The following is a 17,059-nucleotide window of genomic DNA, read 5'->3' on the forward strand; positions in this document are numbered from 1 at the left end:
AAGAGAAATCCTCACCCTCGGCCTCTTCGTCCGAAGACGAGATGTCGAACACGACGTCGCCCTTGACGAGCTCAGACTCCGTGTATTGTTTCCTAACTATGGGAATCTTGTTGAGCTCGCCATCGAGCTCGTCCAACGGTTCAGGCCGAGGATGACGGATAACGGACTTCGGCCCTCTCCAGGGAAAACTAGGAGCCGCGGTCCTATCATAGTAGAAGAAGCGGTTTTGCCACTTCGGCCACTTCGTTTTACAAAAGGCCCTAAAGGGCTGTACAGGGATCAAGTAAAACCAAGACCCCTTCCTCTTAAATTGAAAGAATTTAAGGATCGCCTTCAAAGACAAATCCCTTCCTAACTTACGGAGTTCGGCAGCGAAGGCCGACAAGTGCCTCCAAGAGTTCGGAGTCACCTGGCCTAAAGGAAGCTGAAAAAAATCTAGTAAATCTATAAAGGCAGAAGGGAGGGGGAAACGAAGCCCGCATTCTAAGCAGGCCTCGTACACGGTGGCGTAACCCTCCGGCGGGGAGTCAGCCCTATGATCACCGTCAGGTACCACCGCCTTCCCCCCAGGAAAAAAGTATTTTTCGGGTAGGGATATCACAGTATCCTTACTCAAAATACTATGGAAATACTCTACGGTCTTCTCCCCGGACTCTTTCCGGCCAGAAGACCCCTTACCGCCTCTCCTACCGCTACCCGACTCCGAAGAAGAAGAAGAAGACATTTTTCTTACTTTTTGAAGGTGAAGAAAGTCTGAAGAAATTCTTGAAAGCGGAGAGAGAATTTTCGCAAAAAAGAGAGAGTGCAGAAGAAGCAGTCGCAAAAGTGCTTCAATGATGAAGAAAGGAGGTATTTATCAGATTCGGCGAAGATTTCAAAATCGTCGCACCGTTTCGAATCCCACCTTTTCAGGATTCAACGGCCGGATTTTACTGTCGCATTTAATGCAAGGCACGTCCCCTGACATCAGCCTCCCCCTTGCCTTTATCCAGAATGCCGAAGTGACTCCCTTTGCCGAAGTGATTCACTTCGCCCTTCGGGGGGGGGTAGTGATGGGGTGCGTACTAAACAAGCCCAACAGCAATGACGGCCCATCAGCCCAAAGCCCAAGGAAGAGTATGAGTTCGGCATTACCAAAGAGTTCGGCCTCAGCCTACAGCTCGGTAAAAGCCAACCAATCAAGCTCTGCTCTCAGGTCGGCATCAAGCTCTACTCTCAGATCGGCAACCAAAGCAGTTCGGTCTCAGCATTCGACCGAACAAGGAGTTAGTGGACCCATACAGGATTTCCACAACTTCCAACACACCCACTACCACGTGGTGTCAACTCAGGCCACGATCGTAGGCCATGACCTACGCTACATCCACGATCTTAGGCCATGACCTCCACGACATCCACAACCATCATTAGTGGTGATGCAAGCCACGATCTTAGTTCAAGGTATAAATAGAACTTAGATCAGATAGAAAAAGGTTAAGCTCTCTAGAGATAAAATATCAAATAGCAAGTCTGTATTGTAAGCTGTAGAAAACAGATCAAGCAATACAACTCTGCCCTCTTTTCTTCCCGTGGACGTAGATTTACCTCAGTAAATCGAACCACGTAAATCTCTGTGTCATGATCTGCATTTTCCTGCATTCATCACCGCCAAAAATTCGCGGATTCATCAGTGCCCTAAGTCAATGTATATAATGCCATTAAGTTCGATGTATATAATGCCATTAAACTTGTAACGTATAAGTGTGATTATGAATTGCAATCAGTTTTTGTTTAATGTAGAATGTTGCATGATTTAACGGCCAAGTGCAATGCCAAGTGTAATGTACATAATTTTCTATGTGCAATGTATATAATGTCAATAAAATGTGCATATTCTCTATTTGTATGTAGATACTATACTACAATTATAAATTGGACCATTTTACTCCTTATTGCCCTATATACATTAAACTAACGTCGGCCGAAAACGTATATCTCAACCATCTATTTTTTTTTAAAATTTAAGGATTCATATTTGGTCATAGTTTTGATATCAAATTAGAATTTATTTTAATTCTATCCTCTAAATAGTTATATGTATTTATGTAGGAATGTAATAAAATGCAAACTCTAAACAAATTCTAAGCAATTATTTGGATTGTTAGAAAATGTCCACATATGACAAAATAATAGTAACAAAATATGTCAACACAATGCCAATGGTTGATGTTGTGTTGACATTTTTTGTTGCTGTTATTTTATCATCTGTTCACATTTAATTATGGTTCAGATCATAGTTTTGAGTTTGTACAATATTTAGAGTTTACATTTAATCACCACCCTATTTATATATATATATATAGGGTTTTGATCCATGCAAAACCATTCTTAATACAAAAATGCAGAACCAAGCATACAAAAGTCATTTTTAGGTCATTGTAAGCTTATTTTTACGTCATTATAGTAAGGATGACATGAAATGATCTTAACATGACCTCAAACCCAAAGTTTATAATATGACCTAAAACTGCTTTACAATGACCCTCCGTGTTTTTGTTTAATTGTTGATCATTGGATTGTCAAATCTCATGGTCAGGATTTGGTCTGGATTTTGTATTGAGATCAAGTTTTGTATTGATCATTTTCCTATATATATATATATATATATATATATATATATATATATATATATATATGATTCAAATGTCAACACAATGTCAATGGTTGATGTTGTGTTGACATTTTTTGTTGCTGTTATTTTATCATCTGTTGACATTTTATTACGGTTCAGATCATCGTTTTGAGTTTGTACAATATTTAGAGTTTGCATTTAATCACCACCCTATTTATGTATATATGATTCAAATCATTGTTTAAAAATGGTACTCCCTCTGTCCCGCGTTACTTGCACTATATTCCTTTTTGGGCGTCCCAAGTTATTTGCACTCTTTCCATTTTCTATAAAAATTAGAGTTTCCCTTATTACACTTAATTAAAGCTAATTTAATGGCATTTATTAATTAACCACCAACCCCACCAACCACACCAACTTCAATTCATTTGTAATTTACGTTTCTCTCTCTTCGCAAAGCCTAAGAAGGCGCCTCCAACTATCTCTCTCTGGAAATCCTAAAAAACGCCCCTCTCTCCCTAGACCAATTCCACATCCATTATTCTCCATTCACGATCTTCCCTTGCAGATCGGTCATGTCAAACACAAAGAAGGTAGATGGTAGGTGGATTAATCCACGGCGGTCTCGAACCCCAACCTCTCTCCCCGTCGACGATCTGCCAAATAGTGGGTGGGTTAACCGACGTCGCTCCCGACCCACGACGACCAGCCCTGTCTACGAGAGGTATGAAACCGTGTGGTTTAACCCTGACCTCCCACTCACCACGAAGACCTCTGCTTCCGGTGGGTTTGCAGGTGGTAGAGATAAACACCGGTATGGCGAATTGGGTGAAATTAAGGCTGCTGATGATGGAGAGAAAGGACGCTCTCAGAACTCCAGGGCCTCTAGTTCTGACGAGGCCGTACTCGACGGGGGAGAAGGATGGTCTCAAGGATCAGGGCCTCTAGTTTCCAGAAATACTGTTCCAATTGTTTATTTAAAGTATCTCAATATTAATAATTTAAATAATTTAGAATATTATAAAAAAATATTGATGCAAAATATTGGATAGAAAATGAAATTAAAACTCATTCCTAAAACATCTAGTCACTTCACCTACTTTATTAGCCATTCTACTTAAAATACTAATTACTCATTCCTTAATCTTCGTGCCCAAAATGAAATGTGCAACTAACCCGGGACGGAGGTAGTATAATATATAAAGTTTACATTTATGTATATATAGTTTTGAGTTTGTATAATATTTAGAGTTTGCATTTAATCACCACCCTATTTATGTATATATATGATTCAAATCATTGTTTAAAAATGGTATAATATATAAAGTTTACATTTAATGTTATCTATATATATTGTCATGCAATATATTTTTTTTAGTTTTAAAGTTACACAAGTATTTGGCTAGGTAAGATCATTAAATGAATTTGACAAATATCATGGGAAACACATTCTATACGGATAAGAGTTATTGGCTTAAGTCGGATGACAAGGGTCTCTATCTTATTTATTTATTTATTCATTTAAAAAAATAATTTTGTCGTTCGTGGTGGCTGCGGGCTGGGGTTAAAAAATAAAATAAAATAAAATAAAATAAAATAAAATAAATGCAAACTCACCTAGTGATGCCCACGGTTCGTAAACCTGACGGTTCCGAACCCTCACCTAGTGATGCCCACGGTTCGTAAACCGGCGGTTCCAGTTTGGAACCGCCGGTTCCGGTTTCGAGAAATGTGGAACCGGAACCGAACCGTGAGGCTATTTTATGGTTCCGGTTCCGAACCGCCGGTTTTCGGACGGTTCTCTCGGTTCCGGTTCGGTGTTGACAGTTTTGGCGGTTTTTTTTTCTCTATGTAATTTGGAATTTTGGACTTATACAATAAATTGGAACAAGACAATTGATAATTCAAATTGAAATAAGACAAATAAGGTGAAAATCATATCAATTTTATTGAATTTGAGTTGTAACGGACAACGATACATTACAATTTACAATACATATACAACAATGTGATATAATTTGCAAGTGTTGTCGGAATATAAATAAAAAAACATGAAATGGGGGGAAAGGAAAAAATTGAAAAGGGCTTGAGCTCAACGTAAACTTTCAAAGTTAAACTTTTCAAATTTAAGTTGAGTTGCTATCGTATCCACAATTTTATTGAGGAATCAAAGCCCACGTAGTTCTCTTACCTTGCTTACCTTTTTGGTCGGCCGTGCTCGCCATTCACCGTCCCCCGTCATTGATATTGTTGAGCGCCCTCGCTTCCGACCTCGTCATCAGTGGAAAAGTCTTCAACATCACTGATAAGGCTAATTTCATGCATTGGTCAGGGGGTTGAATTCATGCATTTACGGGGTCTAACACATTTGTTTTAGCCAGGTGTGTAGAAAGTTTCGCTAAGTCCAGGAAAAAAGGAAGACAAGTGCCTAGCGAAGGAAATGTGGCGATAAAAGTGAGCAGATTTAAGGAAAATGACTAGACGGAGGAGGTCGTGAAGCTGAAGGGCAGAATAGAGATTTCTGCGAAGGCTTCTAGAAGACCACCTCCACATCTATATAAGGGAGAGAGCATGCAATGTAAAGGAGTTTGGATCTTTTTTCTTTTGGCTCTCGGTTCACTCACGCACACTACACACTTAGGTCTCAAAATTCGAGGGATTTTGGGGGGTTCACTTTCAGCTTGGTTGTCGTGTAACACCATCCTCACGTAGGATGAAGATACAATTTACTGCTTTTATTTCGTTTGTTGCTGCGAATTTCACCGAGCTTCGCTGCTCGAAGCTCGACCTTGTTGACTGTTGAATTTTCATTTTTCGTATTCATGCAATTTCTGTTTTCCGTAATGATGGAGTTGATTTCGAGTTTAGATGATGTTTGTTTCTGAGTTTTTAGTTATTTACTTGAATGGATGCTTTTCGCACTTGATCGTTGAGATGGAGTAAAATCGTGGTTGGATTGTCGTTGATCGGAGCAGATTTGTTGAATCGGAATCCATGGAGTTGATTTTGGTCGTACTTTGGTTTGGATTGCTTGGATCCGGAGTGGATTAAGCATCCGACGTGTGGATCTGAAGCAGAGTTGTCTGATTGTGCATGAGTTTGATGTTTCATTTCTGTTTTTTGTTCACTTCGTCTAGTAGAAGTAGATCGGTTGGTTTCCGGTTAATTGTCCGTTTCCGACGTCCGAACCTGTATGTCCTGTTTGAATCTAGTTATTTGCTCTGTTTTCTTCATATCTGCATTTGAATCAGGTAATGAGATGCAGCTTGTTGTTAGTTAAATTCATAGTTTGTTATTTGCAGCTTTTCTTCCGTACCTTACTGTTTTGGGAGATGGTCCCCACTGCTTGCGTCCTTTATGTCTAGCTAATTTAGGTAGTTGTTTACTAGGTCAAGGAAATTTATTAGTTAGATATCTCGTAGTTACAAATATGTTCCAAGCCTGCATGATGTTTACAGTTTCCTAGGTCTAGTGTTAGATTTAGTTCCTGAGTCTAGTAATAGTTTTCCTCAACCCAAATTTGCGTGACAGCAGCCATTCATTTTTCCAGAGTCTTCTAAATGCTTTCTTACGAGTCCATCTTCGTGAGATCGATCCCTACTTCCCTGTACTAATTCATAGTATAGCGGGTTGAGGGTTTTGAAGGAGGAATTTGTGTGTCCAACGACTGAGACTTATGAGATCCTCTTAGTTCCTAGACCTCGTGATCTAGTGGATTCTCTGGGTTTGAGAAGCCTGACCTAGCATAAAAGCACACACGGTTCCGAGCAAGCTTTCAAATGGCACCGTTGCCTGGGATAGATGGCGTAGTTTATGATTGTGTTTAGAGATTTTGGCGTATATAGTTTTGATTTGTTTTTCTTTCTCTTTATTTTCAGTTTATGAGCAGAGGCTCACGGTTTGGACACCGGGGTAACTCATCTGGGTGGAGGAACGATCGGTTCACTTGGCAGGTCAAGGACACAGCATCTACGGTCACCACCAGATCGGGATTATCTACGGGAGATCCATTTCCGTTTGGTTCGGGAAGTGATGACGATTGGAGTTCGTCAGGAAGGGAGGATCCTAAGTCATCTTCAGAAACAGATACAGAGGAGGCAGAGATCAGAGACATGGCACACGTAGTCGACCCAGATCCGGAGATCGGTTCGCTCACTTCCCATTTAGATGGTGAGCCAGCCCAGGCTATAGTCATGAATCCGCGTCAGAGGGCCATCGATATTAAAACAAATGTGCTGGGCATTCTACCGACGTTCTCTGGACGTAGGAACGAGTGTCCATACGAGTTCTTGAATGAGTTTAGCAAGCTGTGCAGTATTCAGAAAAGGCCCAACGACACAACAGAGGAGGATTATCGCCTACCTGCAATCCCATTTGCCCTGAAGGGAGAGGCTAACACATGGCTACTGAGGCTACCTCCAGATTCGATTCGTACATAGAGAGATTTCAAGTTGGAATTTCTGGATTACTTTTTCCCTTCAAACAAGACCAACGCTCTGAAGAAGGAAATCGTTGAGTGTAAGCAGGAGTACGATGAGTCTCTTAGTCAGTATTGGTCGCGGTTTAAAGGATTGTTGGATGCTTGCCCGAACCATAGAATGATCGAGGCAGAGATTTTCTATTTGTTTTATAAAGGAGCCAACCCTGAGTAAAAGGATTTGATGAATTCCTTGAGTGGAGGAAATTTTACGAAGAAGAAGGGAAGTGAAGCGAGAGATCTTGGGGAAGTTGATAGAGGCCAAAAAGGCGTACGACAGCCCGAGGAATGTTATGAGGAGAGGTCCGCAAATGCACTGAGAGAGCAAGATGACAAAAGAGTCGAGGCGAGAATAGATAGGCTTGAGAAAGCACTCTTGAATGCAATCGAGAATACCAATCCGCCAGCCTCACGAGAAAAAGGAAAATCTCCGGGTCCAGGAGAAATTCCACCCCAACAATATTATGGTCCTCAAAAAGGAGATTACCAGGCCCAAGTTAATGCGATGGGGAGTTGGAACCCAGATGGAAGTTGGAATCTAGGGAGACAGAGGGGTGCACCATGGAGAAACCATCCCAATTTTAGATGGTCTGACAACGATCCGAACCAGCCACCCCCACAACAGAACGCTCAGTTGGCACATCAACCAGAAAGGCAGACTAACTGGTCTGGGAGAAATCAGGAGGGGCAGAACAACTGGAGCAACCGGAACTAGGGAGATCATGCGAATTGGGGAAACAGGAATCAAAACCACTAGGAGAACTCTTATGTGCCGCCACACCAAAGGAATTATGCAGGAAATTATCAAAATTCCCAACCTCCTTACCAGGGGAACCAAGGGCCAGGAAATCAGTACAACAACAGTTCAGGAAGTCAGGGGAATTTTTGCCAGAACCAAGGAAGTGGACCGAACCAGGGCTCGGGACCGAGTCCCAGACAACCCATTTCTAAGCCACCAAGGAATATTGATGATATGGTGCATGATCTAGTCAGCTCGCAACAACATATGCAGAACAACTTGCAATCTAACATTGACATGGTGCATAAGCTTCAAGATGCTCAGTTGGGGCAGAAGGCAACAATGGACATGTTGGCCAAGCAATTGTCCCAGATCGCGACTTCCTTGAGCGAGATGCGAGGGAACGAAGGAAACATTCCTGCCTCAGTAAGGACACCAGACAAAGCTAACATCAGTCAAATCACTTTGAGATCTGAGCGAGGTTATGATGGTCCAGTGATAAGGATGAATTGAGAGACACCTCCCACGGAAGGCGAAAAAGGGAAGAACTCAGCTCCCGAACTTGGAAACTCGAAGGGGGGCAGTACCGTAAGAGGAAATGACCTTCGGGAAGGTGATCTAGAGAAACCGCTACCTAGTGAAGCTGAACCATTTTTCCAAGACCCAGAGCCAGAAGCAGAGAAGGAATTAGCAAGGGAGGAAATAGGCGAGCTTCCAGCTGGAGGATCTGCAAGACCACAGAAATAATTGAAACCATTTCCGCACCGAGGAGGGGCTAAGAAGAAGAAGGATGAACCAGTGGATTTCATGGATGTCTTTGGAAAGTTGGAGATAAACCTACCATTTTTACAAGCTTTGAAACTGCCAGTCTTCAGCAAATTCATCAAAGAGTTCATAGCTGGAAAGACAAGACCCAGTGGGAAGATCCTAATTGGAGAAAATGTGTCAGCAGTGATTCAGAAACGCAGGATGCCTTCGAAATGCACTGACCCAGGTATGTTCACCTTACCCATTTCCATTGGTGATGTCATAATTGAGCATGCCATGTGTGATTTAGGGGCATCGATAAATGCTTTACCGCTTTCCATATACAAAAGGTTGGTAGGAGTAGGGATGGTGAATACAAAAGTGGTGATCCAATTGGCGGATAGGTCGTGCATTTGTCTAGAGGGAGTTTTAGAAAATGTAGTAGTCAAAGTGCATGATTTCCTGTATCCGGCCGATTTCCATGTAATTAAAATGAGTGATAATGAATCTGCCGAGTCTAGCGGGGTGCTTTTAGGACGACCTTTCCTGCGTACCGCTAAGACCATTATCGATGTCTTTGATGGAACAATATGCCTGGACTATAATGGGGGAAAATATACATTTAGCATAGATGAAGCAATGAAGAAACCTCTAGATGTAGAGAATTTGCATGCTATGGATGTTATTAACCCCCTGGTCCAGGAATATCTTGAGACCGAGTTAATGCAAGAGCAATTGAAAATTCGGATTTAAGTCACTCTATTGACAGGGAAGTAGCTTGTTGGTGGAGGCATTGCACATGAAGGAATTAACGGATGAGGAGCTAGCCGAAGCTATTTCGGAGTTTTGTAAAAATCCAGATACAGCTAAGTCAAGGGAATCATTCCAGGTGGCTAGTATGGAAAGTTCTTCTGGGTCTGGGACGGGAATGACAACAGATGCTACAAAAAAGAATCCCTTGCCCCAGGAAACAAGTACCCCCAAGAAGGAACTGAAAACTCTCTCGCCATACCTTAAGTATGCCTATCTAGAAGAAAATGAGACTTTCCCGGTCATTGTCAACAGCAACTTGACCAAGGAACAAGAAAGAGACCTACTTGAGGTAATCAGAAGAAATAAGAAGGTACTAGGATGGACTCTCTCAGACCTAGTAGGGATCAGTCCGGATCTTTGCATGCATCATATCAGGTTGGAAGAAGGAGCTAAGGCCTACAGAGATCCACAACGTAAGCTAAATCCAAACATGAGAGAGGAAGTTCTGAAAGAAGTTTTGAAGTTGCTTTCCCTAGGCATCATTTACTCCATACCAGACAGTGAATGGGTCAGTCTGGTTCATATGGTACCTAAAAAGTCAGGAATTCAGGTAGTTAAGAATGACAAAAATGAATTGGTTCCCACTCGACTTGTCACTGGGTGGAGGATGTGCATCGATTACAGGAAACTTAATGAAGCAACCAGGAAGGATCATTTTCCCTACCCTTCATTCATCAGATGTTAGAAAGGCTGGCCGGTAAGCAATATTTTTGTTTCCTTGACGGATACAGTGGATACTTCCAGATCTATGTAGATCTCGAAGACAAGAGAAGACTACATTTACGTGCCCTTTTGGCACGTATGCTTATAGAAGGATGTCGTTTGGGCTATGCAATGCGCCAGACACTTTTCAACGTTGCATGATGAGTATCTTCTTGGATCTACTGGAGGATTGTATCGAGATTTTCATGGATGATTTCACCGTATATGGGAACTCTTTCGAGTCCTGTTTAGCTAGCCTGGACGTAGTATTGAGGAGATGCCAGGAAAAGAATTTGGTCCTAAACTTTGAAAAGTGTCACTTCATGGTGCTCGAGGGAATCGTCTTGGGGCATGTAGTCTCAGAGAAAGGCATACAGGTGGACCAAGCTAAGGTTGATGTGATTTTGAAATTGCCATACCCTACGAATCAGAAAGAAGTTAGGGGATTCCTAGGGCATGCAGGTTTCTATAGAAGATTCATAAAGGACTTCGCAAAAATTGCCCAGTCGCTTACCCATTTATTGCATAATGAAGTTGATTTCGTCTTCGACGAAGAGTGTAAAAAGGCTTTTCAACTATTGAAAGATAAATTAGTATCTGCCCCTATCATCAGGGCACCCGACTGGAGTCTGCCGTTTGAAATAATGTGTGATGCAAGCGACTACGCAGTAGGGGCGGTACTAGGTCAAAGGGTTGATGGAAAAAGTTACGTGATCTTCTATGCTTCGAAGACACTCAACCAGACCCAGAAAAACTATGACACCACGGAAAAGGAAATGCTGGCAGTCGTGTATTCATTTGAAAAGTTCCGGCCATAATTACTGGGGTCGAGAGTGATAGTTTTTACCGACCACGCAGCTATCAAGTACTTACTGCGAAGAAAGAATCCAAGCCAAGGTTAATCAGTTGGGTGTTACTTTTGCAGGAATTTGATTGGGAAGTCAGAGACAAAAAAGGGACATAAAATAAAGTGGCTGTCCACTTGAGTCGGATTTTCCAGGGAGAAACGGAGGAAGCTATACCTGATGCATTCCCGGAGCAACATCTGTACTACATAGGAAAATTTCCTAGACCTATCAGTTGGGAGGAAATAATGGCGATCACAGGTCCAGGAGATGTTGAGAAAGGGAAGTGTCAGCTGAACGCTGAACCATGGTTCGCAGACCTGGCAAGTTACTTGGTCACAGGAGAGGTGCCTTGTTCACAAGAAATTTCCCCCGCCCAGAGGATGAAGCTTAAAAGCGAGACGAAGTATTATTTCTGGGACGATCCTTATTTATGGAGGATGGGAGCTGACCAGGTAATCAGGAGATGTATCCCCGAATGGGAACAGAGGGATGTGCTTAATCATTGCCATGCATTGGCGTGTGGAGGTCATTGTGGGCCGAGAAAAACTGCGAGAAAAGTCCTAGACAGTGGATTTTATTGGCCTACATTACACAAGGATTCCTTTGAATTATGTCAAAACTGCGAGAGGTGCCAGCAAACTGGAGAGATGAGATGCCGCAAGTCCCAGTAATCATCTGCGAAATCTTTGACGTCTGGGGGATGGACTTCATGGGTCCATTTCCATCTTCATACGGGAATACATACATCCTTGTGGCTGTAGATTATGTTTCAAAGTGGATAGAAGCCAAGGCTACAACGTCTTGTGAAGCCAAAGAGGTGGCTAAGTTTCTTAGAGCTAACATTTTCAACAGGTACGGGGTGCCCCGAGCTATTATATCTGATCAAGGGACGCATTTCCGTAACCGAACTATAGAAGCTCTGATGAGGAATACGGGGTCCACCATAGGACAGGCGGAGATCTCAAACAGGGAGATCAAGGTAATATTGGAGAAGACGGTGAATCCGTCAAGGAAAGATTGGAGTAAGAGGTTTGGTGATGCATTATGGGCTTACAGGACTGCATACAAAACGCCTATTGGGATGTCGCCCTACAGGTTGGTGTTTGGCAAGATGTGCCACCTGCCCGTGGGAGTGGAGCACAGAGCATATTGGGCGGTCAAGGAGATCAATATGAGGCCCCAGTCTTGTGAGGAAGAGAGGAAACTGCAACTTCAAGAGCTGGAAGAGTTGAGACTGGAATCATATGAGTCTGCAATGTGGTACAAAGAGAAGACGAGGCTCTGGCATGACAAAAACCTCCGGGTCAAGGAACTCCAAGTAGGGCAGAAGGTTCTCCTTTCCCAATCCAGGCTCAAGTTGATGCCTAGGAAACTGAAGTCCAAGTGGATCGGGCCATACACAATTGTTGGCCTTCGAGCAAATGGAGCTGTGGAAATCCAGGGAAGTGCCTCAAACTCTACTCCTTTCCTTGTTAATGGTCATCGAGTGAAAGTTTTTAGGGATAATTCGGAGTTGTGTGTAGTGGAGGAAGTGCCACTACGCGCACTCTCTAATATAGCATAATCGGTCTAGTGAGTAAGTGCTCTCGACGAATTCCTGGGTCAGGTAAATGGGGATGCATTTTTCAATCTATACACTGAACAGGGGATCTCGAGAGTACTCAATTGAAAGTGAAAATAGTTTAATTGCTTTTGTAAAAGAAAAAATTACCGAACAAAAAAAATTTCTAATCTTCTAAAATTTTTTTCGAAACATCAGCCTTCTTAGGGAAATTGTTTTGTCACATGTGAATCCTTGACCTGGGAGTCTGGCGTTTCATTTTTGATATAAATATGGTATTGCAGAGAGTAGCGTTTACATGGGGCAGAGAGATTTTAGTTTGGGAGGGAAGTGGTGAAGTTTCGAATTTCAAATTTTCACTTTATGGGAAGGCGTACGGTTGCTTACATCACGCCTGCAACCGCCTGCAACCGTTCCCATCCTTACTCAATATACCTAATTCCCTCCTTATTCTTTTATTTTCCAAAAACCTAATTCTCTCTCACTCTAAAAATCCCCAAATTTTCTCTGGCTATACCCATAGTTGTCTAACCCTAATCGAAATTTCTCCCAAGTTCTTGAGAATTTTGCAGATTCAGGTCATGAAGAACACATCGGAAGCAGGGAACCTCACCACATCCGCCGATTTCGGTGCGGCGGCGTTCATGTCAGACTTGGTGCAGAAATTTGGAAGTGCGGAGGAAGCGATGAAGGCTTTCGCCCTCTTCACGGCAATGATGGAAAAACCAAATCCTACCGCGTCAGCAACCACCACAACCACAGCACCACCACCGCCTACGATTCAAGTAGATTCGACGACCCAACCCGCTATTTTACATACAGTGGCCGAACCGACCATTAGCGCACCGGAGAAAGACGCTGCGGTAGGCGAAGAAAAAGAGGATGAGGCTGATCTGGCGGCGGGGTTTGAGCAAATGGTGGTTGGAGACCAGAGGTTAGCATGTGTTGTTGAGGGGGAAACCCCTCTTGTTTCTGTAAATGTTGGTGAGGGGGAAACCCCTGTTACAGGAGTGGTGATGGAGGGGGAAGCCCCAGTTGTTGATGAAAGAATTGCTAAGGGGGAAACCCCAGAAAGGTTCGTGGGCAGTGAAGCCCTTATTTCTGACCGGTTATTTGCTGAGGGGGAAACCCCCTGTTTACATTGAGGGGGGGAACCCCTAGTTTGTCTGAAGGGGGAGAAGCCTCCATTACTAAGGACGTTTCGGTGCCCATGGAGAGCAGGGTTGAGTTGGTGGTTGATCTGGAAGAGATTCCGAAGGATGCAGACTCACCGGTGGACAAAAGAGAGGCCAGGCGTAGGGCCCGAAGGAACTTGAGGGACGAGATTGAAGATCTCACTCTACCCACGGAGGAGGAATGCCTAGCCCCGGGAACAGAGGGCGTGAGGAGAAGCCGGAGTCGCCGGCCAGGAAGAAAGCGAAAGTGACCCGACCCTATGTTCCACTCCAGTTTGGCTCCCGATGGGGCCAAACCTCGAAGTGAGACCCCCATTGACCAAGTAACTTTACTTTCTGTTTTTTTTTTATTTTCTTTCAGTTCTTAGATGTTTATATGTTTGTTGTTTTGTGTTTGTACTTTTGTGTTTATTTTTCCAGCATGCCTTTTGATGTATATATTTGTCTACGTTTTTTTTATGTGTCTTCTCCCACTTAGCCCAAGCTTTGGTCTAAGTGTGAGAAGTTTGTTTTGCTTTTGGGCATGTTTTGGTTTTTGTTCTGTTGTAATTTCTCCCACTTAGCCCGTTGCTCGGTCTAAGTGTGAGAAGTTTGTTTTGTTGTGCGTTTTGTGTTGTTCTGATCTGTTATTACTTCCCTGTTTCCCCCTTCACTGGGATAGCTCGGGGATAAGCTTGAGTGAAGTGGGAGGGGGAAGGAGTAGTACAGTTTGTGTTTAATGTCGATAGGAGTCTTTACGTCTAGGATTTTTTGTGTCGCATGAGCTTGTGAATATAATACGGCAAGATTCCCTTAGTAAGAGCAATTGAAGATAGGATGCATGTCAACTTTGAGGCCTTTTTCCTTAATAAGCTGAATTCGATTTGAATGACGTAAGGACGATGGAGGATGCCTTAGATGACCTAGTTGTGAAGCCCCATCATAAATGTGAGTTATAAGCCATACAATTAGAGCTAACTAGTATAAAAAGGGGGCCACCACTTGATTGCGTAGGGAGAAGAGTCTGGAGGTATAAGCTGGACGAAGTCCAGAAAAGAAGAGTCTGGAGGTATAAGCTGGACGAAGTCCAGGGGAAAAGAAATAAAAGAAAAAAAATTGTAGCAAAAGAAAAAATTCCTAAGGGCAGGAAACAATAGCAACCTGACCCAGGAAGTAAAAAGGAGGACTGTAGGAAAGAGAAACTCTCATAACCAGACGCATCAGTGGTGTACCATTGACTTAAGAGTGATTCGATCCTAACATCCCTGGTAAGGAATGAGCGATCGAGTGAATCCAACAATTGGGTGGAGTTGTTGGGGTTGTGAGTGACGAGCTTGGTGCCGATGTAAGGGAGGAGATGCATTTAAAAGGTGTCACTAAAAAAATTGCCTATTACTACACCTAGTTTATCACACTTTTTAAAAGGTGTCACTATATATAGTCAAATCATTACACCCATATTTTATTACGTTTTTATCAAATGCTAATAATGCACTTCAAAATGAATGTAAGAACGAGATGCATTATTGGGTGTCTTAAAATATTACTCCTAGTAATAGAATAAAATATAAAACTAAATTAATACTAGAAAATGTAAAACGACTTAAAGCTTTTACCACACACCACAAATATTTGATTATTTCACTTCCCGCCATCCCTAATTCACGTCTCCCTCTCCTCAATTTCAAATCCCTCCAAACCCCTCTATTTCAAATCCCCCAAAATTCACGTTCCCCACTTCCCAATTTTAAAAATTCCTCCAACAGTATCCTTTCCCTAATTCTCTCAATCCGAGCAGGAGATTGGTTTTCCATTGTTAACATTATTTGTTGCAGAGAAACACCTTTAATTTGCGTTGATATACTGCAATTGTCCTTCGGATTCTCTCATCCAAAACTGAAACTACCACTTATTCATTTACATTCCCAAACTTTGATTATTTTCATGTGTATTGTCATTAGAATGCTACCCCAGCCCCTCATTTGTTTTAGTTCTATTTGAATGTCTTTGCTTTTAGTATTTGTTAGTTGGGTATCTTGAATTTCTTAATGATTGTACGTCCTATTACACATTTAAGCTTTCAATGTTTGATTTATGTTTGTGGTTCGAGTGTAATTCAATTTACATTGAAACCTTCTTCCTAGAAATTGTGTGTCGATATAGTTGCTTCGTCGAATAGATAGGTTATGCCGTATTTCTGATTGCTTGAAACTTGACTGGATGATAAATCAAACATTTTTGAACTAATAGGGAGTGCTTGAACTTGATGAAGGGTTGCTGGAAACAAAGGCAATAGTGGAGCTTGAGGAAGGGCTGCTAGAAACAAAGGTACGTCTTTAACTCTTATTTTTGTTTATTAATTATTAGACTGTATGTGAGTTTAGCCATGGGAGTGATGAGATACTATATTTTACTTTGGTCAGGTTGGAATAAAGTATTAAGGTTCTATGATGCATTGCTTGATTGATTTGCTTATTATGGTATAGGCAATAGTTGAGGCCAATGAAATAACAAAACCTGACTAGATGAAAAATCAAACATTTTTTAAACTAAGAGGGAGTATTGGAGCTTGATGAAGGGCTGCTGGAAACAGATGAAAGAGTGGTCAAGCTTGAGGAAGAGCTGTTGGAAATAGAGGTACTTCTTTACCTCTTATTTTTGTTTATTAATTATTGGATTGTATATGTGTGTTTAGCCATGGGTGTGATGATATACTATATTTTACTATATCAAGTCTATCAATATTATTATTTGTAGAGTTTTGTTTTACTATTTTGATTTGAGTATTCACAGTCCAAATATGTGTATTTCTTGATCCAAATGGTGCATAACCTTCCCAACTTTTTTCTTAAGTTCTCAATATCACTAGCCATCTACATAGCAGTTTATAAATTCATATATAAAAATTCTTTATTAGTTTGGGGAAGTAGAACAACTTGTTGATTGGACCTGGAACTTAAGCTTACAGATTATTAAAAATTCACTAGGAAACAGACAAGTAAAAGAGTATTGGTAAATTCATTAACAATTTGAGCTCGGTGTCATAAATTTTCTCTGTCCTGAAGAGCAGGTAACACCTTAGTAATTGTCTTGACCTTATTTATCATGTTAAGGAATGTGGCAATTTTTGAGTTATCAGTGCTAAGATATGTTATTGACACAAATTGAGGTTAATATTTGTGTTTCTAATATCTTAATAGGAACATATGATGTTGCTGCGAAAATGAAGTTAACCAAGTATTCTAATGCGGATGAGAATGCAATAAGGAGCTTCTAAGAGAAAACCTAAGTGATTGATAAATTGTATAGTCATTTAGAACCTTTTTTGTATTTTTTTAATTTAATATGTATACTTTGATTTCATGAAAATTATTACATAAATTATTTATATAAAAATATGTTTTATA

At 41.6% G+C, this 17,059-nt stretch overlaps 1 long non-coding RNA gene across 1 annotated transcript; it reads left to right on the plus strand.

The window, feature by feature from the left end:
* Positions 1 to 15,359: 15,359 nt before the first annotated feature.
* LOC121750826 lies at positions 15,360 to 17,059 on the plus strand. Its single transcript, XR_006039945.1, has 3 exons — positions 15,360 to 15,980; positions 16,139 to 16,289; positions 16,853 to 17,059. It is a non-coding gene; the product is annotated as an uncharacterized LOC121750826 (long non-coding RNA).

Source organism: Salvia splendens, chromosome 10, assembly GCF_004379255.2.
Source record: "Salvia splendens isolate huo1 chromosome 10, SspV2, whole genome shotgun sequence".
NCBI classification, from domain to species: Eukaryota; Viridiplantae; Streptophyta; class Magnoliopsida; order Lamiales; family Lamiaceae; genus Salvia; species Salvia splendens.